Source organism: Orcinus orca, chromosome 4 (genome assembly GCF_937001465.1).
Source record: "Orcinus orca chromosome 4, mOrcOrc1.1, whole genome shotgun sequence".
Lineage (NCBI taxonomy): Eukaryota > Metazoa > Chordata > Mammalia > Artiodactyla > Delphinidae > Orcinus > Orcinus orca.
In genome coordinates this window covers 86,922,163-86,947,916 of record NC_064562.1, presented here as the reverse complement: position 1 = coordinate 86,947,916, position 25,754 = coordinate 86,922,163, and the positions used below count along the sequence as shown (strand labels likewise).

Genomic DNA, 25,754 nt, shown 5'->3' with positions numbered 1-25,754 from the left:
GCTACCCACTTTGGCTTTATTTTAAAGCAGTTAGATTTTGAAATCCAAGAGTCACCAACAAATACCATAGTATGTCCATCGCAATGGACACTAGGAACACCATCCCCTTTGCCAGTCAGATGGAAAGCCCGTCATTACAATGCTGGGACCCAGGAGAAAACATACAGTATTTAACATTCAACAAACCATGGCATTACCAAGCAAATCCAAAGGGAGGGGATAAAAAAAACGAATGCGCTTTATGGTATGAAACTGAAATGCAAGTAATTCAGAATCTGCAAAACAAAAGACCAAAATAATTTATTTGCATCTCTAAATCCCTAACTTGAATTTTAAAAGCTGAATACTATATTTTTATTCTTCTCGGTTTCCTCATTGTCATTATGTAATCTCACGTCATCATCGCAAAGGATACTTAACTGGGCTGATCTAAGTGAAGAAACTGAAGGAGACCTGTGGTTATAACCAGAGTGCCCACAGGGATCCTATCAGAGATAAAGGGTCATAATTATTCTCTTATCACTTTCCCCTCTCAGTTCCAAAATCCACTTCTCTTTTGAATTTCAGGTGTCTTGATATGTAATTTTTAAAGTTTGATAAAATGTGACTGTGGGGAGAGGTATATTTTCAGATTTTGAAGTAGTTAAATGTTGGAAAATGTTCTCTAGAGATTTTTCAAATGACATATTTTGCTCTTTGGGAGCTCTTTGAGAGTGGAGGGGGTATTTTATTTATCTTTTTTTTTCAATATACATTTAGGTTCTCAACAAGTGGCGGGGGTGTTCTAAGCCAGATAACTCACTAGACTTTCTAATTGCATTTACAAACAGAAAGGCCATTCAAGTCAGGACTTGAATCACTAGAGATCAATGATTGGTTATTTTTTTAGAGTACAGTAAATACATATGGTTAATATTGATTATGTCTTTTTCTCCTTTTAATGGTTCACTCATTTTTTAATGTAATAGTAAATGAAAATTATCTAAGGTATAAAATCTAAAAAAAAATAGCAATAGAGAAGACACAACTACATATGACTACAGACCTAACTCCTAAGTGCATTTTGATGCACCTAGAAAGTGAAGTTAAACTTAAAACCTTTTGCACAGCAAAGGAAAGCATAAACAAGATGAAAAGACAACCCTCAGAATGGGAGAAAATATTTGCAAATGAAGCAACTGATGAAGGATTAATCTCCAAAATATGCAAACAGCTCATGCAGCTGAATATAAAAAAACAAACAACCCAATCAAAAAATGGGCAGAAGGCATAAATAGACATTTCTCCAAAGAAGACAGATGGCCAAGAGGCACATGAAAAGATGCTCAATATCACTAATTACTAGAGAAATGCAAATCGAAACTACAATGAGGTATCACCTCACACCAGTCAGAATGGCCATCATCAAAATATCTACAAACAATAAATGCTGGAGAGGATGTGGAGAAAAGGGAACCCTCTTGCACTACTGGTGGGAATGTAAATCAACACAGTCAGTATGGCGGTTCCCTAAAAAAACTAAAAATAGAACTACCATATGACCCAGCAATCCCACTACTGGGCATATATCCTGAGAAAACCATAATTCAAAAAGATACATGTACCCAATGTTCATCGCAGCACTATTTACAGTAGCCAGGACATGGAAGCAACCTAAATGTCCATCGACAGAGGAATGGATAAAGAAAATGTGGTATATATATATACAATGGCATATTACTCAGCCTTAAAAAGGAACGAAATTGGGACATTTGCAGATGTGGATGGACCTAGAGTCTGTCATACAGAGTGAAGTCAGAAAGAGAAAAACAAATATCATATATTAACACATTTATGTGGAATCTAGAAAAGTGGTACAGATAAAGCTATTTGCAGGGCAGGAATAGAGATGCAAACATAGAGAATGGACATGTGGACACAGAGGGGGAATGGGAGGGTGGGATGAATTGGGAGATTAGGATTGACATATATACACTACTATGTGTAAAATTGATAGCTAGTGGGAACCTGCTGTATAGCACAGGGAGTACAACTCAGTGCTCTGTGATGACCTAGATGGGTGGGATGTATTGGGGGGTGGGAAGGAAGTCCATGAGGAAGGGGATACAGGTATACATATAGCTGATTCACTTTGTTGTGCAGCAGAAACTAACAGAACACTGTAAAACAATTATACTCCAATAAAAAAATAAAAGAAAAAAATTTACGTAGATGCATGAAGAAAGCATTCTTATACCCTATCCTCTGCCACCTTTAAGACTGAAGTTTGCTATGCATTCCTTCACAGCTTTCTTTATGCATAAATACGTGTTTCTATACACACACAGCATAGAACTCATTATTTGATTCTTTTGCTTATTGTTGCTATTCTGTATATGCAATAATGTTTGTGGGAAGACAAACAGGTTTGTTCAATGAATAATCCAGATACTCTCCTGAATTTGCCTGGTAATGAGCCAGCTGGGATCAGGGTTTTCCTCCTCTCCCAACAAGGGGTGCTGTGCAAAATCTTCATTTTACCCAAAGCCTCCACTTGGCAGGCAGCTGGCATTCTCACTCCCTGATATTCTGTTTCAGACTATATATCCAAACTCAGACTGTTTTCTCCCAGTTTTGAGGTCACTTTCAGATTCATCTCACATAAAATGAGAGCAGCAGGATGGTGGGTCACTTTCTTGTAACACAGTGCTGTGGTGTGCACAGCTATGCCTAGCCCAAGCATACTTTCTGCAGAATTCTAAGAAAACTGGAGACATATGTATCTGTGACCTGCCCATGAGCTCCAATCAGTGAATGGTAACACCTTCTTAGTGTGTGCTCCCCCAATCTCTGTGCATCAGTGGCATCAAATGTGGGGTGAGCACCATTTGGTGCATGTGAGTTAAAAAGCATTTAAGTGAGCACACCAACAGACAGAGATATATCTCTAGAGTTACAGCAGGTCATAATAAACATGATGGCCATGTGGTCATGTGGCCCCTGGGCTACAAATATCCTGAAGCAGGTCAGTCATTTGGCCTTGGTAGGGTACCTATAATCTTAAATGAAATTGGTCTCTAATTTGGTACTTTGTTTAATTTGAAGCAACAGTATTTCCTAGCTCACAATAAACTCAATGAAAATTTTCTCCTCCTTGTTAATCCTTAGCAATGAGTTGGTTTGTCATTTATTTGTTCCATCTGTAAGTCAGATTCTGTCTAGAAGAATGACATATATCATTGATTAATCCATTTAATACAAAATTGTTATTGTTTATAGTTTACCAGGCACTGGTTTAGGTAATGAAGATATGCTAGGAGATGTAGATAAATAAATACCTATGAGACAAAGAGGGATAGACACAGGATCCTTTGGAACAGATATCTAATTTCTGACCTGAAAAGTATATCAGTTGTTTGCCTGGCAGAGATGTGAGGAAAGAAATTCCAATACAAAAACAACACCTGCAAAAGCCTGCAAGGAAACCTGCCAAAGTTAGGGAAATAAAGGTAGCTTCTCCTTCACGAAACAGAACGAACAAGGAAGGAGTCATGATAGATAGATAGGGCTGATGAAATAAACCAATGGCGAGATAAAAATGGTCATGTAAAATATGGTAAGCATTTTGGCCTAAATCAAACTGGGTTGTAGAAGAAAGAAAAATTTATAAATTCAAGAGAGCAGAAGATTAAATGGATAGGATCTAGTGTTTGATTGGATATAGTCAGTCGTGAAGATGGAGAATTAGTGATGTCATCCCAAGGTCTAGCTTGGGCACCCGGTGGGATGGAGTTCTCATTCATAATAAAGAAAGGCAAACTAGACAACAGTACCGGTTGCTTTGGGTTGGTGAGGTAAAGCACAGAGATTGTACATTCTATTTTGGAAATGTGTGTCTCAGATGATGTGAGACATACAAGTAGATGCAGCTGGTGGTAGTTAAGATATATTAGGCTGAAGTTCCAGAAGATATCTGGGTTGTTAATTCAGATTTGTAACCAGCAGAATATAGCTGAGATATGAAGCAGTCTGAGAAAGAATGGACAGAAAAGTAGTAAGAAAAAATGCAATGTCGTGGAAGTCAAGTAATAGGTTTTATTTTCTTAATTACATAAGTTATATGTTCCTTATAATCTGATCCAAGCAGTGAAGTGTGCATTAAGTAAGAAGTAAGTCCCATTTCCTTCACCAATGCAATCTCAATCCTCAGAAGCCTTTGGTGTGCATTACACCAGACGTTCATTACACCAGACATTCACCAGACATTCATATATATATTAGATTGTGCATATATTTCACTATCAGTTCATAGAGATATATGCTATTCTTTTTAATGACATCATATTCCATTGTATGAATATATCATGAGTAAATCATTTAAATTTTATATTTAAATGCTTATAATAGAAATAATTCAAGGACACTATGAAAAAAGTAATAAAAAATAAAACTAAAAACTTAAAATCTTCCTTCTCTACAACAGAATCGACCCCTGTTAGTTTTTTAGGCTATCTGGAGGTTGTTGCCAAGGATTACATTTAAAATTGTATTTTATAATCCACCAACTTTAGATTTCTATTACTCCTCACCTATAAAAGATGAAACATTTAGGAAATTTTTGCAACCTCTCATTTCTCTTCCCCTCTACATCTAAATCTTTGTTAGTTAATAATTTTAATTTCTTCTAGGGTTTGCATTTTTTATTTATTTATGTAACAGATTGTAATCTATTTTTCTTGAGTTACTTATCATTTTTAATATCATTTATTTTCCCTTAAATTACAAAAAGAGAAAATTAGCTACTTAGCTTTTCTTCCATTTCTCAAAAAATTTTGGCATAAATTATTTTAGGTTCCTACCTTTTGCATTCTCTTCTATAAATATAAATTCTAAAAGTAATTTTATTTATTTCTATAGCTTAATACTAAAAATGTTTAACCACTGTACAGAATTTAATATATGATTATGTAAACTTTATATACCATAGACTCAAAATGTGGGATCGAACTCATAGTGATGTAAGATTATGTTATTTTAACTATTGTTTGTAGTTGCCTTTCCAACTTCTTTATAAGTATTTTTGTATTCCATATTGCCCTCCCTGCCCCCATTTTCGGTGGAGGTTTTTCTTTTTATTTCCCGGAATACTTCCTCCAGTGATTTTGTTTTTCACAAAGTAAATATGTATAGTGAAATTTCTGAGTCATTCTACTCCTGCAAAAGTGTGTATTTTAACTTCACATTTGATCAATAATATATTCAGATACAGAACTCTAGGTTCACAACATTTTCCCTCAGACTTGGAAAGCCATTGTTCTAGGTTCTGATGTTTCTCATGAGAAGTCTGATGTCTATCTGAGTGCCAATTCTTTGAAATCAACATATATTAACATAATTGCTTTGTTTCATTTCTTTTTGGATAAGTTTAGGATTTTCTCTTTAACCCTGATATTCTAAAGTTTTGCTCTTTTGGTTCTTTTCATTCATCTCGCTTAGTAATTAAAAACTTGTTTTTACCCATGTATTCAGAACATCAGATAAGGCAAATCAGTGTCTCTCTATTCTCCCTCTAAAATTCCTTTTAGACATGCACTGGGCTTTTCTGATTTACTTTTCTTAATTATCCTCATAATTTTCATCTGTTTCTTTTTTGTCTAAATTCTGTCAGATTTCCTGATTTTTTTTCCTGGATGATTTGTTGCTCTTTTATAAGATAATTTCTTCCACCAGTACACCTTAACTATGTTCATTTTTACCACTCAGACTTTGTCTTTTTTTTATTTCCACAGTCATTTTTATAATTTATAAATAATCATTCGAATAGTTTAATTTACACCTAAATCTTAATAAGGACAATTACATTTAACTTTAAGTTTTCTTTCATTCTCTGAATTATCTCTAATCCTCCAGAGCTGATTTTTCTTTTAGTTTATCTTGGTTCTTGTCTTCTCTTTGGTGATGTTAATTTTTTTTCAGATGTCACATGTTCATTTATAAGTATAAGTGAAATACTATCTTAGCTAGTATAGTGGCTTAAATCTTTTTCTCACCAGTTATATATGTCTCTTCTAGGTGATAGCTCTCTTCAACTGGAAGATCAACTGCAATTGTCAGTATAAATATTTGGGCATGTCAACAGGTAATCTTCCTATAGGCTGCACAGATAAGAAACAGGACGTCAGACATCTACACTGCCAGAGGAAGGAGTAAGCAATTTGGCAGTGGAGACAGTCATTTTACTACTTGATGAAACTATATTTCTTTTCATTTCTCTCCTTGGTCTTTTGTGGATCTAGAGCAGAGGTTGACACAAGTAACACGATTTTAATGGAACTCAGCCGTGCTCATTGGTTTAGGTACTATTTATGGTTGCTTTCATGCCAAGACAGAACTGAGTAGTTGCAACAGATTATATGGCCTGAAAGACTTGACTTACTATCAAGTCTTTTGTTAAGAAAAGTTTGGCAACTCCTTGTCTAGGGTATCCTTAAGCTCCATGATACTTCTTTCTCATCCTCAATGCACACTAGTAACTGTGCTCAGGTAGATCACTTTCTGTGTTTAAGAAAGAAATTCCAGTACTTATCTTTATGTTAAAAATACCAGTTGTTAGATACTTAGTTTACAATAGGAAGGGGGAAGAAAGTCATCTGTCTCAGGTATTCTAAAGGTGTTTACTTAATAAATTATCTGGTTGATTCCCAGTGGTCTTTGAATTTGTTGACTCTGAACCTGGAGCATCTCTGGACTTCCTTGGGAAGTCCTTGCTTATCCCTGATATCTACAGGATATTCTACATTTATCTTATGCTATCTTCTTTCTATATCCCAACTTTATGAAATTTCTGATTCATTACTGACATAAATTATTTCTTGTTATTATTGTAACTGTATTTAACTTCTGTTTTTGTGAAATTTCTGACTGATTTATAAAAGCTTTTGAAATAAGTGAGCTAGATTCTGGTGCTCAAGCTGTCATCTGGTACATGAAACTCCAAAGAAGAAAGTTTTACAAGAAGTAATAATCAATATTGCTAAATACTGCTGAGAATTCAAGTGAGATGTGGGGGAAAAGTGGCTCTAGACATAGAAACAAGGAGGTCATTGGTTACCTTGTAGATAGTAGGTTAAGTAGAATAGTGGGGGAAGAGGGCAGAGAGCAGTAGCTTGGGGAATGATTGAGATTTGAAGAAGTAGATACACATACAACTTCCTGGTGTTTGATTGTAAGGGAGAGGAGAGATATAGGTCAGTGTGTGACCAGGAAAGTATGATTAAATTGTGGACTCAGGTTTGCTTCTTTATGGTTATGGTTTATGTTTATGGCTGCTTTTCCTTTTTAAGATTAAAGTGAATACATCATCTTTAAAATCCAGTGAAAAAAAGTTTGAAACAGAAAAACATTTTATTTGAAGAAAGAAAAAGGAAAGGAGGGGGTTTAATTTATGAAATGTGTCCTTGAACAGGCAGAAAAGAGTAGAATCCTGGGTAGAGATGCAGGAATTCACTTTAGATAAGATGGTAGACAGAAGGAGAGGAGGGAAGAGCAGTGTGATACAGTCTAGAAATCGATAGCAGTAAGTCACAAAGGTTTTCATCCTTATTACTTTTAGTTTCTATGTGAGGAACCAGCTGGGAATGTGTGTTATGTGTTAGCTAGCCCTGGAAATTCAGAGAGGGTTGGAATAGCTGCCATAGATAATGAAGAGAGAAGAACTCAAAGAACACTGAACTACTGAGGAAGCATTAGGATCCAACTGAGGGTGGGCACCACTCTTTTAATACAAGCTTCAGTTTGTAATTTTCTATAACAGCTTTCAGCACTCTGAATAAGGGTGCAGAAGAAGCACACAGCTAGATTTATCCAGAGTCAGGGTTTTACCCAGTAAAGAACCAGGAGATTTGCAAAACACTAACTGAAATTTCACCACGATGCTTAAGATGAATAGGAAGGAAGTAAAAATAGGAGGTGACTGATATGGAGAAAACGTAGAGGATTTAGGGACTGCATACTTTTGTGGTTAAAAATCCATGACAGTGTAAAAACATGGAGTGAGAGAGTTGCAGGGAAAGATGCTGTGACTACAGAGTCAATTTTTAAATTTAAAATAATAGCGGCTACAAAAGACAACGGCTGCAGCGCTCCAGGCGGAACTTTCTAGAACGCTCGGTGAAAAAGCGGAGGAGCGGCGGCTGCCCGAGCTGCGCACGGCAACGCGCTCCTTCCCGCTCCCCCACACCAGCATTGTCCCTCTCACCGGCTGTAGGAAATGGTGAAAGAAACCACTTATTATGATGTTTTGGGGGTCAAACCCAATGCCACCCAAGAAGAATTGAAAAAGGCTTACAGGAAACTGGCCTTGAAGTACCACCCTGATAAGAATCCAAATGAAGGAAAGAAGTTTAAACAGATTTCTCAAGCTTATGAAGTGCTCTCTGATGCAAAGAAAAGGGAATTATATGACAAAGGAGGAGAGTAGGCAATTAAAGAAGGTGGAGCAGGTGGCGGTTTGGGCTCCCCCATGGACATCTTCAATATGTGTTTTGGAGGAGGAGGCAGGATGCAGAGAGAAAGGAGAGCCAAAAATGTTGTGCATCAACTCACAGTAACCTTAGAAGATTTATATAGTTTTATATACAAGAAAACTAGCTCTGCAAAAGAATGTGATTTGTGACAAATGTGAAGGCCGAGGTGGTAAGAAAGGAGCAGTAGAGTGCTGTCCCAATTGCCGAGGTACTGAAATGCAAATAAGAATTCATCAGATAGGACCTGGAATGGTTCAGCAAATTCAGTCTGTCTGCATAGAGTGCCAGGACCATGGGGAGCGGATCAGTCCTAAAGATAGATGTAAAAGCTGCAATGGAAGGAAGATAGTTGGAGAGAAGAAAATTCTAGAAGTTCATATTGACAAAGGCATGAAAGATGGCCAGAAGATAACATTCCATGGTGAAGGAGACCAAGAACCAGGACTGGAGCCAGGAGATATTATCATCGTTTTAGATCAGAAGGACCATGCTGTTTTTACTCGACAAGGAGAAGACATTTTCATGTGTCTGGACATACAGCTGGTTGAGGCATTGTGTGGCTTCCAAAAGCCAATATCTACTCTTGACAACCAAACCATAGTCATCACTTCTCATCCAGGTCAGATTGTCAAGCATGGAGATATCAAGTGTGTGCTAAATGAAGGCATGCCAATTTATCATAGACCAATGAAAAGGGTCGCCTAATCATTGAATTTAAGGTAAACTTTCCTGAGAATGGCTTTCTCTCCCCGGATAAACTCTCTTTGCTGGAAAAACTCCTACCTGAGAGGAAGGAAGTAGAAGAGACTGATGAAATGGACCAGGTAGAACTAGTGGACTTCGATCCAAATCAGGAAAGATGGCACCATTAAAATGGAGAAGCACATGGGGATGGTGAACATCATCCTCGGGGTGGTGTTCAGTGTCAGACCTCCTAATGGGGCCAGTGAATAACACTCACTGCTGGCATTTTATTTGCAGTAGTGACTGAGTGAAGGACTAGAATCATAATATGCTCACTACTTGCTATTGTTTGTTTTAATATTCAACTATAGTAGTGTTTTAAAAGTTAAATGAAGAATAAACTCAAATATAAAAGCTCTGACTTTGCCCTGTATGTATGATGACTTCAGTGTGCAAGATAAGTTTAATACTTGTAAAAACTACTTTAAAAAATTTCCCCTAGCATTTGTTAGGCCATACTTTGTAACTGATTTCAGCTATGTACATGGAATAGCTTAGACTGAAATGCCAGGTATATGTATTGGCTTCAGTGTATGACCCTTAATTGCTAAGCTATGAAGTTAAAATTGTATTTAACTGGCAGTCAGACAAAGAATTTGTAGAAAAGTGTTGGTCTGTATAGTGGTATTAAGTGGGATTCATTGTGATGCCTCTGCATTTATTCTATTGCCTCAACTGTTACTTGAAGATGGCATGCTATATAATTTAGCCTGTGGTATCAGTGATAGAAATGATACCTTTCTAAAGAAGGGGTTTATCACATAACATGCTGCTTCTTGAGGGCTTGCACTTGTAGGATTGCATTCCCTTCTGCTGTGCCATCTTTTTTTTAATATATCTAGCTATTGGTCCTGGTTACTTTTTTTTTTCTTCCTTCTCTTTGGACCACAGTAAGCCTTAGAGTAGTCACTTCTGGAGCAGGGTAACTTAGAGGTTAGAGTAATGAGAAGTAATTTGCATGTATGAGTTAGGAAGGTGTTTTGCAGGTATGTTACAGGCTTACTTTAAACCATTTAACTTATGCTCCAAAGTAAATGTAATTTAATGTTGGTAGAATAGCAAATTATGAATAGCTTTAATTCTATGTTTAAAGTCATATGTTCACAAGCTTAACTCTGGATATCAGAATTTAAGCAATTCTTGAAATGTATGAATGTCTCCTTAATATACTGATTCAAAAGCAAAAAATAAATAAATAAGATAAAATAATAGAGATAATGCACTCCTGTGCCATGATCTTCTTATAGATAAATTTCTAGTTAAATTCTCACTTCAAATTGAAGACCTATTATTTAATTCCTCTCAGAGATGAGAAAATCAAGTATAAGAACAGTAACTTGCAAAGGTTTACACAATGCCAAAAACTGATGGACCTGAAATGTGAAAAGTATAGCTGTTTGTAAAATCAATCCTATATTCTTCACGTTCTCCCTGTGTCTCAATATTTCCAATGAGAAGTGGACCAGTAGAGAATGACACTCCTATGCCCTGTTCCCAAAGAGCATCAAGTCCTGCAGCAAGTTACTCTTATCCGCTCCTATATTTTATGTCTATCCTTTCATATACAATTTCACATAAAGAAAATGATCCCTTTGTGAAAATGTTTGGGCACTCCAGATCTGGAGGGAATTTTTTATTTGCAACTAAGTTTTTTTAAAAGGCACTTAGAAAAGGATATTTCAGAATTTTCTTCAGTAGAAATCCACTTTAGATTCTGGTATTGCCTTAAATTATAAGAATACATGTTATGATTCAGATATATAGCTATGCCTAGTCACTGGTACCTTTTCCCTATAAATATTATGAAATAAGACTTCATACATTTTGGTGGTGTAGAGAGAATCACTGAAAAATAGACCTCACCCAATAAAGTATTTTTATTTTGGAAGCATAATTACAGCCTTAGAAAACTCTGCTAGAATTCATTTTCAGGAAAAGTTTTGCAATTGAAAGACTGGATGCACAACAGTAAAGCAGCAGTTGTGTGTGAGAAAATGGAGCCAAGGTTATTGAATCTATAATAAATCCCTATGCAATGGTGACTAGAAGAATGGAAGAGAGAGAAATGAAACAAAATCCATTATTCCTGATTCTAAGAAAAGCCCATCAATACCTCCTCTTTTCTAATGTACCTTGTTTAAGACATTTTAAGAAGGCAAGCAAAAGGACAAGATTAGAGTGACAGGAGAAGCCTGATAGTGGAAGCAGGGGCCTCACAAAATGGCATTTCCAGATGGATCTGCACATGCTGTTCTTCATGCCTAGAATCTACTCCTTGCAATGCCCATGCTCCATTTCTTCCATTTGTGTTCCAGAAGTGCCATGTGCTCACAGCAGCCTTCATCAACCTCCCTGGGTAAACACTTCCTACCCTGTCTTGCCTATCACTTCACTCTGTACCGATTTCCTTCAAAGTATTTATCATAATACCTGTTTTACTTGTACTTTTTATTCTCACTTTCTGTCCTCTCTTTAACCCCTATTTTTTTACTGTATGAGCGATTAGATCAGGATCAAGGCTGTTTTATGCACAATTTCCCACCATGAACCTTGTATACAGTATGTACTTGATTATCTTTTGCTGATTTAATTAATTAATCTGCCATCCTCATCTTTATGACAACAGTCTTCCAAAGGCTTACTGTAAGATTCACTGCATCACTCAGGTTTGTATTTGAGTGCAGGCAACAGAGACTTTACAGTGGCTTGTCCAAAGGATATAGCTGTTTCACTTTATTTTTTCACATAACAAAGTGCTCAGAGGTAAGTAGTAGTTCAGGAAAGGTGTGACAACTCCATACTACCATTTTCCTAAAATCCTTTGATTTTTCTGTTTTCCCAGCCTTAGCATCCTGCAAGAGGGATTGGAAAATGTGTTTTTTGCTTGTTGGGAATATTGTAAAAAATATCAGTGTTCTGTTCATAAGAAATAAGTCTGAGAGAAGAATTAATAGTCCCTTTATACACACTAGAATGCCTCCTGGTTGATATATAACAACAACAAAAAATCATCATCACATGATCTATATCACCCCAGCAGGCATAATCAGCTATAGAGACTGTTCTATACAGGAAACAAAATCTTTATCAGAGACGGTCTAGAGAATACTGAGTTAAAATGAAGAGAGGTAGATAAATGAGATAACAATGGAATGGAAGGATAAGACAGCCTGATGTATACATATTCACTTTAGGGATGGCTTGTCCAATGAGATAGGAATATTCAAAGTTTGTTGAAAAAGGCACCTTCTTCTCTAGACCATATTCGAATTGACACAGTCAAATCAATTCTGGGACCCTCTCTTTTCTATACTTCATTTTCTGACTAAATCCTTTCTTAAGGGCATATTCTTTCTTTTGATATTTTAGTATATGAAATTAAATTAAATTTAGTCTTATAATTCAAGAAGTTGGTATTTCTCTTTAGGGCAACTTTGTATATCTCTGAGCTGATCTACTATGTGTTGACTTCAAAGTTTAACTCTCAGAAAACAATTTCATTCTCATTTTTTTCCCAAGTGCTCCTGAGACATTTCAGCATAGTCATAAAATATTGACAACGGATATATGTAGTAGACAATACCTAGTGTGCAATCTTAAAATTGAGTAATAAATATTCATCATAAAATATCTTTCAAAGTTTGCTTAATTAACTATTCCTTCAATTGCCCCTTAGGCTGGATAATTGTCCCCAATAGTATTTTAGGAATAAAGATTCTTCTGCTAATGTCCAATATTGATACTGGTTTCCCCTTGGAGACTTTTGGTAAATATATTATTTTCTTAACCTAAGAATTGTTAACATTTCTGAATGTGTGATTGCTTAACAGTTTACCAATTTATTCTCTTTTTAAGTGTAAGGGTTTGGAATCTGAATGGTTCAATTTGAGGCTGGCTTTACAATACTAACTGTGATTTTAGGCAACTCACTTGACATCCCTGAACTTGATTTTCTCCATCCAGTGATACATCTGCCAAGCTATCATACAAAATTGTTTAAAAAATCAGATTACATAGGCATGAGAAAAAAGTAGGATGGAAGGAACGATCTTGGTTAAGGCAAGAATTTCTAAGTGTTGCTTAACTAAATTTCTACAATTCTGGAAGAAAGAACTTTAAATACAATTGTCTGTCTGAATATAGCCAATGCAGATCTCTAGCCACAATTGCCTCTTTGGAGGGTTGCAAAGAGTTTGGATATATAAGCTGAGATACCTCAGATGTGTGTATGTAAGGCCCCTGAAAATACAGAAGGAATTCAAGGTAAAGAGAATAGTTCAAAAACTGTAGGGGGGAGGGTGTGAGGGCAAGCTCTCCTAGCACGGCCATCTTCTAGAATAGAACTCTGAGGCGTCTAATAATTATAAATTGAAACCTGGCATTCTAGTTTTTATGAAAATATATTAGTCAAGGTACAAAGGTAAAACCTGTTTTATTTAATAATTTACTAATTCGATATACAATTTAAAATATTCATACATATAGTATATATTCTTGTCCCATACCTGCAAATGTTATTAGCAGCTGGCTTAAATCTTAATCTCTCCCTATACTTAAGAAATATTTATAAATAGCCCTACAGAAGGAGGTGTATCTTCATCTCCTTAATTCATGCAGTATATAGTCAATCCAGTGTTACATGGCACGAGACATCTAAAACAGGGCAGAAAGAAACTTGCAGAGATATAAGATATACATTTCATCTGCTTCAAACACTGGTGAGGTGGGAAAAATCTAGACTCAAGGCATAACTTCTCAAAATACAATCTCTAAATATACAGGAAAAACAAATGTGAACAAGGCAACCACTGTGCAAATGACCAGGCAGGAGATGTGCTCTAAAGTATTCAGTTTGAAATGCATATCCCTTGTATGCCATTGCTTCCTCTGCTATGTTCACAACTTTATATTGTTCTGGGGTTTTGTGTGTTCGGTTCATTGAGTAAATTGGGCATATTCTATGTGTGATGAGCCTTTTGTATATTTTTAACATTCGACACTTCCTATTTTGGGTCATTTTTACCCTCAGGAACAACAGCATAGCACCAATCACACTACGATTAAACATGATTTTGTATGTGTGTGTGTGCGCACGTGTGTGTGTGTGTGTGTGTGTTTCAGTAGCTGTCTATCACCTAAATTAATTTTTTCTAAAAATACAGGATTCTATTTTGTGCGATATGTCTTTAACCTCTATGGGTTTAGAATTACGATTAAACCAGTCTGATTTGATGAAAGTGATTACTTAAATCCCTCAGAATATAAAAACCTCAGGCCTATTCCCATACATTTTACTTACAGGGTTTGGGACCTGAATTACCGAGATAATTGCCTTCACTCTTCACTGTATTTGTCTAAACAATTTAAAACTTAAGCATCATTTTATTTTTCACATTTTAGTTAATCTTATTTTTTTTTTTGTATAAAACAGGTTGTGTCTTTCTTCCTCAGCTTTATGCCCTATTTGTTTGTCTAGTTACTTTTCTCCCTACTTGTTATTTACTACGGATGGCCATGGATGATACTCCTATCTTTCTAATATCTGAACATTTTAAAGCAGGCTTTTTTCCAGAAAGATTCCCGTGCATGAGTAACAAGTATTCTGACAGTGAAATTAAATACCTCATATTCTTCATCCCTTTATTCTTCCAAATGAGAAAACTAACCTTGTTATGTAAGAAGTCATTACTTCATCTACTCATCAGCTGTTTCTGACATGCTCCAGTTGGCTCTCAGTTTGCAAATAAAATTACACAAGAATGAAAATGAAGACTGTTTCAGAGCATTTTCAAGGAAGATTTGTTCCTTTAATGGGCTCTTTGCTGAAAGATATGGTTTTAATTTGTGAGAAAATAAACGTGCAGTTCAAACAAGTGAAGCATACAAAGTCAGGGGTCAAAAGACTTTCTTATTTTTTATAGGAAGACGTTCAACCTCCATATGAAGTGAAATCACAAGCACAACTTTTGCTGTGATTTATCTCTTAACAGTTCGGGCAATTCATCGAAAAACAATTTAAAATTTAGTCTGGTTTATATCAGTTTTTCATACATATTAGTTTCAGAATCCAATATTTTTTCCAAGTAAAGTATTAAGCACATTAAGTTCAGCCTCACCATTTCTATTTTCTCGTAATTATAGGTCTCTGTTTTACTTTTTCTGGCAAATAAAATATTTCCTAATTAATACGCCAGGTTGATAAAGAATGTTTGCATAATGTGCTCCACAGTAGCTCTGGTTGCAAGAGATTTTACAAATATTTGAGCTGAGAGCAAACCCTAAGGATACAGTGAAATAATCAAGGCTCAGAAAGAACACAAGAGTCTGAGATAAAGTTACTTATTATTATCATTAATATTATAATTAGTATTATTTTATTTAAATACTTACAGAGGTAGGAATTAAGAAAACACAGTCTCCGGAGACAGACTTTCTGTACTCACATGCCAGCTTCACCACTACCCAGCTGTTTAGCTGTGCAATCCTGGGCAGTTACTCAGCATATCTATGCCTTGATAGCCTCATGTGTTGAATGGGGCCAGGGTTGGGGAGCGGTAAATAAAGTAGGTCGTAACTCATATAGGCGTTGTGAAGATTTAATGATTCATTACAAACTGTAATCATTTCCTGAACACTGGCTTTGCTTCAGACGCTATTCTAAGCAATTTATAATCCCCAAAGTTTGTAACTTTAAGTTTTAAAATATTAATTTTGAAAGCTCATTGGCAATTTATACACTCCTTCAGGGATATTTCTTTTATAGGAAAATAAAGTAATGCCACTATCTCATATCAACTAATAATTTAACAGTTTTACTAATATTTAACTGTCCTATGTATTGTCTTCATTTTCAAATACAAATACAAAAAAAATAGATTTATTGGTTGTAGATGGCACTCTGCACAAAGCATCAACATAAAAATAAACCACATAGTTGCTAAATTTGTTGATGACAATGGCAACCATGTTGTAATTGACTTATCTTTAAAGGAGTTTTCCTAACATCTACTAAATGTCTTATTCTGACTCCAGCAAACATATTTGAATTAGAGAGAGATCTTTGCACAACTGAGAATTGCGTGACCACTTTGTTAATATATACTCTGGTAAATCCAATGATATGGTCCTACTACATGATTCTTCTCTTAGCTTCTAGCAATTTTCTCATGGAAGGCATCCATAAAATATATTGATATTATTATGCATAGTAAGAACTCATTAAAAATAAATTTAGATGATTTTCCATTAACTATTCTGTGCTAGCAAAGACCATGAGAATCAAGCTGCTAAATAATCAGTGGCATCCTGAGAGTTGCTTTTAAGCTTCAACAAATAGTAGATGTGGCTGAACTCAGCTAGGGGAAATAGTTCCAGCTTTTATTCAGTCTAATCTTAACTACCCGCAAGTTACTTTGGAAAATCCATTAATCTTCAGAGAGCTCTGAGATTTACTTCATTACTGACTGTCAGTAGAAACTGAGTTCGCCCATCACTCCCTGGCAGCTAAGGAGTAAAGAAAAAAGAGAACTGGGTTCTCGTCCCCATCCTATAGCCACTTAGTTGATATATTGTACAAGTCACTTATGGTCCCAGGGCTTTTGTATTTCCATCTACATATTGACACTGAAATATCTCTCTTAAAATCTTGCTAACTGTTTGGATACTGCGTAGGTACCATAAGAACCAGAGTGTTCCTTTTGGAACATTACATCAGATAAGTAAATATTACTTTAAGGTCTTATGCTAATTAATGGGTTTCAATAGTTTTAAGGATAAATTCTCTACTTTTTGTTTTTCAAGATAGAAAACAATTTTGCTATTTTTTCTTCTAAAATCTGTCTTATTTAAAACATGTGTAGATACCAAAAATGTCATTCACAAATTAATTGCATTTCTGGCAAAGATGAAGTTTTGTAGGTAATATTCTGAAAACTTTGAGAAAAAGTCACCTCTCCCATTTTACATGTTTCTTTCTTTCTTTTTTTTTTTTTTTCGGTACGCGGGCCTCTCACTGTTGTGGCCTCTCCCGTTGCGGAGCACAGGCTCCGGACGCGCAGGCTCAGCGGCCATGGCTCACGGGCCCAGCCGCTCCGCGGCATGTGGGATCTTCTTGGACCGGGGCACGAACCCATGTTCCCTGCATCGGCAGGCGTACTCTCAACCACCGAACCATCAGGGAAGCCCCTCACTGCCATTTTTGAGTAGAAAAATTCACTGTTCATCTTTCATCTTCCTTGTTGATTTGGAGATAGCAATTTACAGAAGCAAACTACAGAAATATATATATATATATATATATATATATATAGAGAGAGAGAGAGAGAGAGAGAGAGAGAGAGAGAGAGAGAAAGACTGACAGACAGAAAGACAGAGACAGAGAGGGGTGGAGAGAGAAAAGGCAACCCTACAAGAATCCATGCAAATAACTTTCATTCTGAGACCGATTTTTCAAAAGCCTGAAATAAGTCACAAATGATAAAGAGTTATTATACAGTTACTCCACAGAAACTAATGGATACCCTCAAGTAAAACAGGCCAAATTTCTCTCAGATCATCATGCTTTGACAGGTATAAAGTTTAATGCAATATGTGAAAAGAAACACTCTAAGGAGTCAGAAGACCTAAATTTCACTGACTGTTCAATTAATTTCTAGCTACACAATCTCCAGTAAGTCACATCTTCTAAATTTCAATATTCTTTTTTTTGGAGTATAATTGCTTTACAATGTTGTGTTAGTTTCTGCTATACAATGAAGTGAATCAGCTATATGTACACCTATATTCCCTCCTTCTTGGACCTCCCTCCCACCCCCTCATCCTGCCCATCTAGGTCATCACAGAGCACCGAGCTGAGCTTCCTGTGCTTTATTGCATGTTTCCGCTAGCTATCTATTTTACGCATGGTAGTGTATATATGTCAATCCTAATCTCCCAATTCGTCCTACCCTCCCCTTCCCACCCTACGTCCACATGTCCGTTCTCTACATCTGCATCTCTATTCCTGCCCTGCAAAAAGGTTGATCTGTACCATTTTTCTAGATTCCACATATATGCATTAATATGTGATATTTGTTTTTCTCTTTCTGACTTACTTTACTCTATGAAAGACTCTAGGTCCATTGACATCTCTACAAATGACCCAATTTCATTCCTTTTTAAGGCTGAGTAATATTCCATTGTATATATGTACCACATCTTCTTTATTCATTCATCTGTCATTGGACATTTAGGTTGTTTGCATGTCCTGGCTATTGTAACTAGTGCTGCAATGAACATTGGGGTACATGTGTTCTTTTGAATTATGGTTTTCTCAGGGTATATGCCCAGTAGTGGGATTGCTGGGTCACATGGTAGTTCTATTTTTAGTTTTTTAAGGAACCTCCATACTGTTCTAGAAGGACTTGGAGTAGATCAACTAGAGTTTTTCGAACTAGTCTTCTTAACAGTCGACTTTTTCAAACACAGTCTGCACAGTACATGTCTAACAGATGACAGTGGATCTGCTCTGTTGGAATGAAGATGAGAGAAACATGGTCCAGTAACTTCAGCCTCATCTGTCACACATGGCTATTATACAAATACCTTAAACATTGTTTCAAATCAATTATCTCCACTTCTAAAAGTTATTCATCACAAGTCTATGAATTTCAGTCTTTGAACACAGAAGAGAATGGAATATTAGTCAATAGTTTTATTCTCAGTGGAATCACACAGCATAGGTGCTTAACAAATGGTTATTGACTTGAATGCCTTTATCTGCAATTCTACCTTATATTTATGTACTATTTTACTTCTTACAAAGAACTTCCACAGTTTCTCATTCTCTCACTTGCTTTTGCCACTTATGAAGTAGGCAAGACAAGTATAAATAAAAGAGGAGATTCTTTCTTACTGTATTCATCTTTCTCTTTAAAAAAATCTCAGTAGTTAGGAAAAGACAAATCCATCATACTAATTCCATCTTGAATGATTATATTTTTATCAGACCACACAGCACACATATCCCATATTCATATCACTCTTTCAAAAATGCCTTTTGTTTTATATGAGAGGCCAGCGATTCTCTTCCTTGGCACTATTGACATTTGGGGTTGGATAATTCTTTGTTGAGGGATGCTATCCTGTGAACTATAGCATGTTTACTGGCATCCCTGGTCTTTACCCTCTACATACTTTTTAAATTTCCCCAGTTGCTACAACTGAAAATGTCTTCAGATGTTGTCAAATATTCCCTAGGAAGCAAAATCATCTCCAGTAGAGAGCCACTTGGTAGACAAACACTGAGACTAAATGTAATGATGGATTCATTTCAATATGCCTGCCATATTTTCAACTATTTGCACAACTGAATAGAGAACAATGCCATTCTTTGTTGTTGTTGTTGTGGTTAAATGGCCCAAATAACCAACTGAATCCACTGAAGCCTTCTCATTTTACCCATATGGAGACAGTGGAATGAGTACCTCATAAGACATGTGGGTAATTTATTAGACCTTGGAAGACACTGTATCTCTTCATTGATATTGAAGATAGAGACAGGAAATTTAATACAGAGACCAGGAAAGATGTGAGTCCTAAAATGAATATTATGACTCTAATTATATAGAACAGCAGACTGTATAGAAAATATCATGTGCTTAAATAAGTCACCAGTAAATTAAGGGAAGCCTTTTATTGGAAATATTCTGAATAAAAACCTGTGCTACTGTATTAAAGACATAACTCAATACTTCTCAAATACTGTGCTTTACCCATATCCTCCCAGGGACGCACAGCAGTAATTCAATTGTCAAAGGTAGAGCTGAGCACAAGCTGGGTGTAACTAAGGTCAAGTGTTCAGTTAATACTTAAGGACAATACATAACTGACAGTCCTTCAAGGAAGACCATGATGACTACTCGAAACTGACCCCATCACTCATCCACTTCTCCACACATTTATTAAATGATCACTTTATCTGATAATATGTAAGAGATTAGAAAATAAAGATAATATAGCAGCTGAGCTAAAGATGTGATGTATGGAGGTGAATGACACTGATGATATGGAGATGGACAGTCGTTTGACAGAAAAGTTTTAAAAATAAAATGCAAAAACATAAGGCAAGTCCAAATGTAAAAAGAGTAGCGGCTATATTATTAATTGCCAAAGAAATTAAAGGAAAGAAGGTCGATCACTTTATATATTTAAAAATTAATATGCATAGAAAGATCTAATATTCATAATCCTTTATACACTAAAAAGATATCATCAAAATATATGGTGCAAAGACTATTAGAAGTATGAGAAAAACTGAAAAAAATGCAACTCTAAATAGCACTACCAATTTATTGTCAATTAAGAAGGCAGAAATTAGGGCAGAATTTGAAGAATAGAATTAATACAGTTGAGTTAACAGCTACAGTGTATTCAACTTAGCACTCTACAGAGAGATATTATACTTTTTATTCCAATAAGCCACTGAACATTTTTAAAAAGTCACTCAATACATTAGGTGTCTACTACCTGCCAGGCACTCTCCTAGTAACTGGAATACAGCAAAGAACAAAAGGAAAAATTCGCTTCATCATGAAGCATACATTTTGTTGCACTAAGCCACCAAGAAACCTTCAATAAATTCCAAAGTAGAAATTGTACAAGACATTTTCTAACCACAGCATAGTATAAGAAGAAATTAAATTCGACATGTTCAAACAAAACCCTCACCAGGCTTTTTGTTCTTTTTTTGTATTAAATGTTCATGTTCATGACAATTTTACCTAGTAATACAAGTTCTAGAAGTTTATCCTAAGAAAATAATGAGATATGGGCACACAGTTTTATTTGCAAGGATATTTGCCAAGGCATTAACTATATTAATGAAAGCCATAGGGTTTGAATTGTAAATTTATGGAAAAAATTTCAATCAACCATATGATGTAATAATATGCAAACTTTTAAAATATAGGTTTGAGGAGAATATACAATAATATGAGAAAATTCTTAAACATAAGAATTTTAAAAATCCAGAATGTACTCTAATGTATACAGTCTGATCACAAAAGAATAAAACATCAAAATGAAAACCATAAATATTTGGAACTGGGGGCATGAAATAAATAAATACACATTGGAAATTTTGAAATACTTTGCTCAATTGCTTTATAATCAAAGTGAAATCCAAATATACAACTGCAGATTACCCAGAATACAACCAAAATGAGGATAACATATATCAAAAATTTTTAAACACTAACACATAATAGGCAAATTAGAAAAATGATTAATTTTTCATCAGCCAAGGGATAATACCATGAAAATAAGGTTTTAGATAACAAAAGTATTCAAATGGACAATTAAATACAATAATTGGTTCTGGCAAAAGATTTTTTAATGCTCTATCTAGAAAGCACAAATAAAGTTCGCAATAAAAATGTACATATAACACATATGAACTATTGATATTTGAAAAATATGATATTATGTACCAGTCTATGCTAACAGAGTTGATTATCTCAATGAAATGGAAAATTATTTTTAAGTGAAATACTTAACAAGAACAAGTAAGCAAACATAAATTCTGAAAACCATGAAAAGACCACTAGTCACAGAAGACATTTTAAAAATAAGAAAGGATCTTCTGCAAGAATGACAGTTCTATTAGTGAATTGAGAATTATTAGTGAATTTGTTATGCTTTCCAGACCAGACAGTACTTGTTACAGGTGCAATGTAGATATAGATACAAGAAAAATGATAGTCTTTTAGAGAATGGAAAAGAAGGAAAGCATCTCCTGATTCAATGAGAAGATTATAACCTCAAAGGACCTCTGAACACAACAGAAGAAATTACTGAAGATTTATAAAACAAAATTTTAAATGTTTGAATAAAGTATTAGTGAATTGAATTGAATATTAAAACAATAATGAAAAATACCAATAAGGATTCATCTCACAAATATGAAATGGCTTAATATTAGACTCTAATAAACTAACATATCAATAAAACAAACAAGAAAAAATATCATCTTCATAGAATTGAAAATTTATCTGGTAATTTTCATTATTACTCAATTACACAATCAGTAACAAAAACATACCTCCTTAAAGTAAAGAAGCATGTCATACTTAAATAAAGAGCATTTTATTTATTTCCATTTATGGTGAGTCAATGAAGGCACACACACCAAAATCAAAACCCCCAAACTGTTGTTGTTTCTGGGCTATAAAACAACAACAAAACATGAAACATAAATAAAAATTATAATTATAAGAGAAAGTATGACTATTTACAAAATATCAACTAAAAATTAGAGATACAACATTCAAATGGCTGAGAAGATAGAAGTGAAAAACTACATTCTGTTACAGCAGGAAAAGAAAATATATAAACAGTCATAACATCATAAAATTAAAATATCCCAAGCAATAAATGTGTGACATCTACTTGGAGAAATCTACATAAGTTAATTAGGAGATATAAAAAGAACTGATGAGCACTTTGCTAAAAAAAAAAGAATAAAATTATATGTCCAAGCCTAAACTTTGCAAGCCAGAAGGGAGTGGCAGGACATATTTAAAGTGATGAAGGGAAAAACTTACAACCAAGATTACTCTACCCAGCAAGGATCTCATTCAAATTCAATGGAGAAATTAAAACCTTTACAGACAAGCAAAAGTTAAGAGACTTCAGCACCACAAAACCAGCTTTACAACAAATGCTAAAGGAATTTCTCTAGGCTGGAAACACAAGAGAAGGAAAAGACCTACAAAAACAAACCCAAAACAATTAAGAAAATGGTAATACGAACATACATATTGTTAATGACCTTAAATGTAAATGGATTAAATGCTCCAATCAAAAGACATAGACTGGCTGAATGGATACAAAAACAAGACCCATACATATGCTGTCTACAAGAGACCCACTTCACAACTATGGGCACATACAGACTGAAAGCGAGGGGATAGAAAAATATATTCCATGCAAATGAGATCACAAGAAAGCTGGGGGGGGGAGCTTCCCTGGTGGCGCAATGGTTGAGATTCCGCCTGCCGATGCAGGGGACGCGGGTTCGTGCCCCAGTCTGGGAGGATCCCACGTGCCACGGAGTGGCTGGTCCTGTGAGCCATGGCCGCTGAGCCTGCGCATCCGGAGCCTGTGCTCCGCAATGGGAGAGACCACAACAGTGAGAGGCCCGCATACAGCAAAAAAAAAAAAGAAAAAGAAAGCTGGAGTAGCAATTCTCCTATCACACAAAATAGACTTTAAAATAAAGACTATTACAAGAGACAAAGAAGGACACTACATAATGATCAAGGGATCAATCCAAGAAGAATATATAATAATTGTAAATATTTATGCTCCCAACATAGGAGCACTTTAACACATAGGGCAAATGCTAACAGCCATAAAAGGAGAAATTGACAGTAACACAATAATAGTAGGGGATTTTAACACCCCACTTTCACCAATGGACAGATCAACCAAAATGAAAATAAATAAGGAAACACAAGCTTTAAATGACACAGTAAACAAGATGGACTTAATTGATATTTATAGGACATTCCATCCAAAAACAACAGAATACACTTTCTTCTCAAGTGCTCATGGAACATTCTCCAGGATAGATCATATCTTGGGCCATAAATCAAGGCTTGGTAAATTTAAGAAAATTGAAATTGTATCAAGTATCTTCTCTGACAACAATGCTATGAGACTAGATATCAATTACAGGAAAAAATCTGTAAAAAATACAAACACATGGAGGCTAAATAATACACTACTAAATAACCAAAATATCACTGAAGAAATGAAAGAGTAAATCAAAAAATACATAGAAACCAATGACAATGAAAACACGACGACCTAAAACCTATGGGATGCAGCAAAAGGGAGTTCTAAGAGGGAAGTTTATAACAATACAATCCTACCTCAATAAACAAGAAACATCTCAAATAAGCAACTTAACCTTACACCTAAAGCAATTAGAGAAAGAAGAACAAACAAACCCCAAAGTTAACAGAAGGAAAGAAATTATAAAGATCAGATCAGAAATAAACAAAAAAGAAATGAAGGAAACAGTAGCAAAGATCAATAAAACTAAAAGCTGGTTCTTTGAGAAGATAAAATTGATAAACCACTACCAGACTCATCAAGAAAAAAAAGGGAGAAGACTCAAATGAATAGAATTAGAAATGAAAAAGGAGAAGTAACAACTGACACTGCAGAAGTACAAAGAATCATGAGGGATTACTACAAGCAACTATATGCCAATAAAATGGAAAGCCTGGAAAACTAGACAAATTCTTAGAAAAGCACAACCTTCTGAGACTGAACCAGGAAGAAACAAAATATAAACAGACCAACCACAAGCACTGAAAATGAGATTGTGATTAAAAATTTTCCAACAAAGAAGAGGCCAGGACCAGATGGCTTAACAGGCAAATTCTATCAAACATTTAGAGAAGAGCTAACACCTATCCTTCTCAAACTCTTCCAAAATATAGCAGAGGGAGGAACACTCCCAAACTCATTCTATGAGGCCACCACCACCCTGATACAAAAACCAGACAAAGATATCACAAAAAAAGAAAACTACAGACCAATATGACTGATGAAATACATGCAAGAATCCTCAATAAAATACTAGCAAACAGAATCTAACAGCACATTAAAAGGATCATACAATCATGATCAAGTGGGGTTTATCCCAGGAATGCAAAGATTCTTCAATATATGCAAATCAATCAATGTGATACACCATATTACCAAACTGAAGGAGAAAAACTACATGATCATCTCAACAGATGCAGAAAAAGCTTTCAACAAAATTCAAAACCCATTTATGATAAAAACTCTCCAGAAAGTAGGCATAGAGGGAACTTACCTCAACATAATAAAGGCCATATATGACAAACCCACAGTAAACATCATTCTCAATGGTGAAAATCTGAAACCATTTCCTCTAAGATCAGGAGCAAGACAAGATTGTCCACTCTCACCACTATTATTCAACACAGTTTTGGAAGTTTTAGCCACAGCAATCAGAAAAGAAAAGGAAATAAACGGAATCCAAATGGGAAAAGAAGAAGTAAAGCTGTCACTGTTTGCAGATGACATGATACTATATATAGAATATCCGAAAGATGCTACCAGAAAACTACTACAGTTAACCAATGAATGGGGTAAAGTAGCAGGGTACAAAATTAATGCACAGAAATCTCTCACATTCCCATACACTAATGAGGAAAAATCTGAAAGAGAAATTAAAGAAACACTCCCATTTACCACTGCAACAAAAAGAATAAAATACCTAGGAATAAACCTACCTAAGGGGGAAAAAGACCTGTAAGCAGCAAACTAAAAGACACTGATGAAAGAAATTAAAGATGATACAAACAGATGGAGAGATATACCATGTTCTTGGATTGGAAGAATCAACATTGTGAAAATGACTATACTACCCAAAGCAATCTACACTTTCAATGCAATCCCTATCAAACTACCAATGGCATTTTTCACAGA

At 35.3% G+C, this 25,754-nt stretch overlaps 1 protein-coding gene and 1 pseudogene across 2 annotated transcripts in view; one reads left to right on the top strand and one right to left on the bottom strand.

Moving 5' to 3' along the window:
• The window catches only part of KCTD8 (potassium channel tetramerization domain containing 8), a 255,814-nt gene that overhangs the window by 107,106 nt on the left and 122,954 nt on the right, over positions 1–25,754 (bottom strand). The gene's annotated exons all lie outside the window — the stretch shown is intronic.
• On the top strand, positions 8,128–9,457 carry LOC101280559 (dnaJ homolog subfamily A member 1-like; annotated as a pseudogene).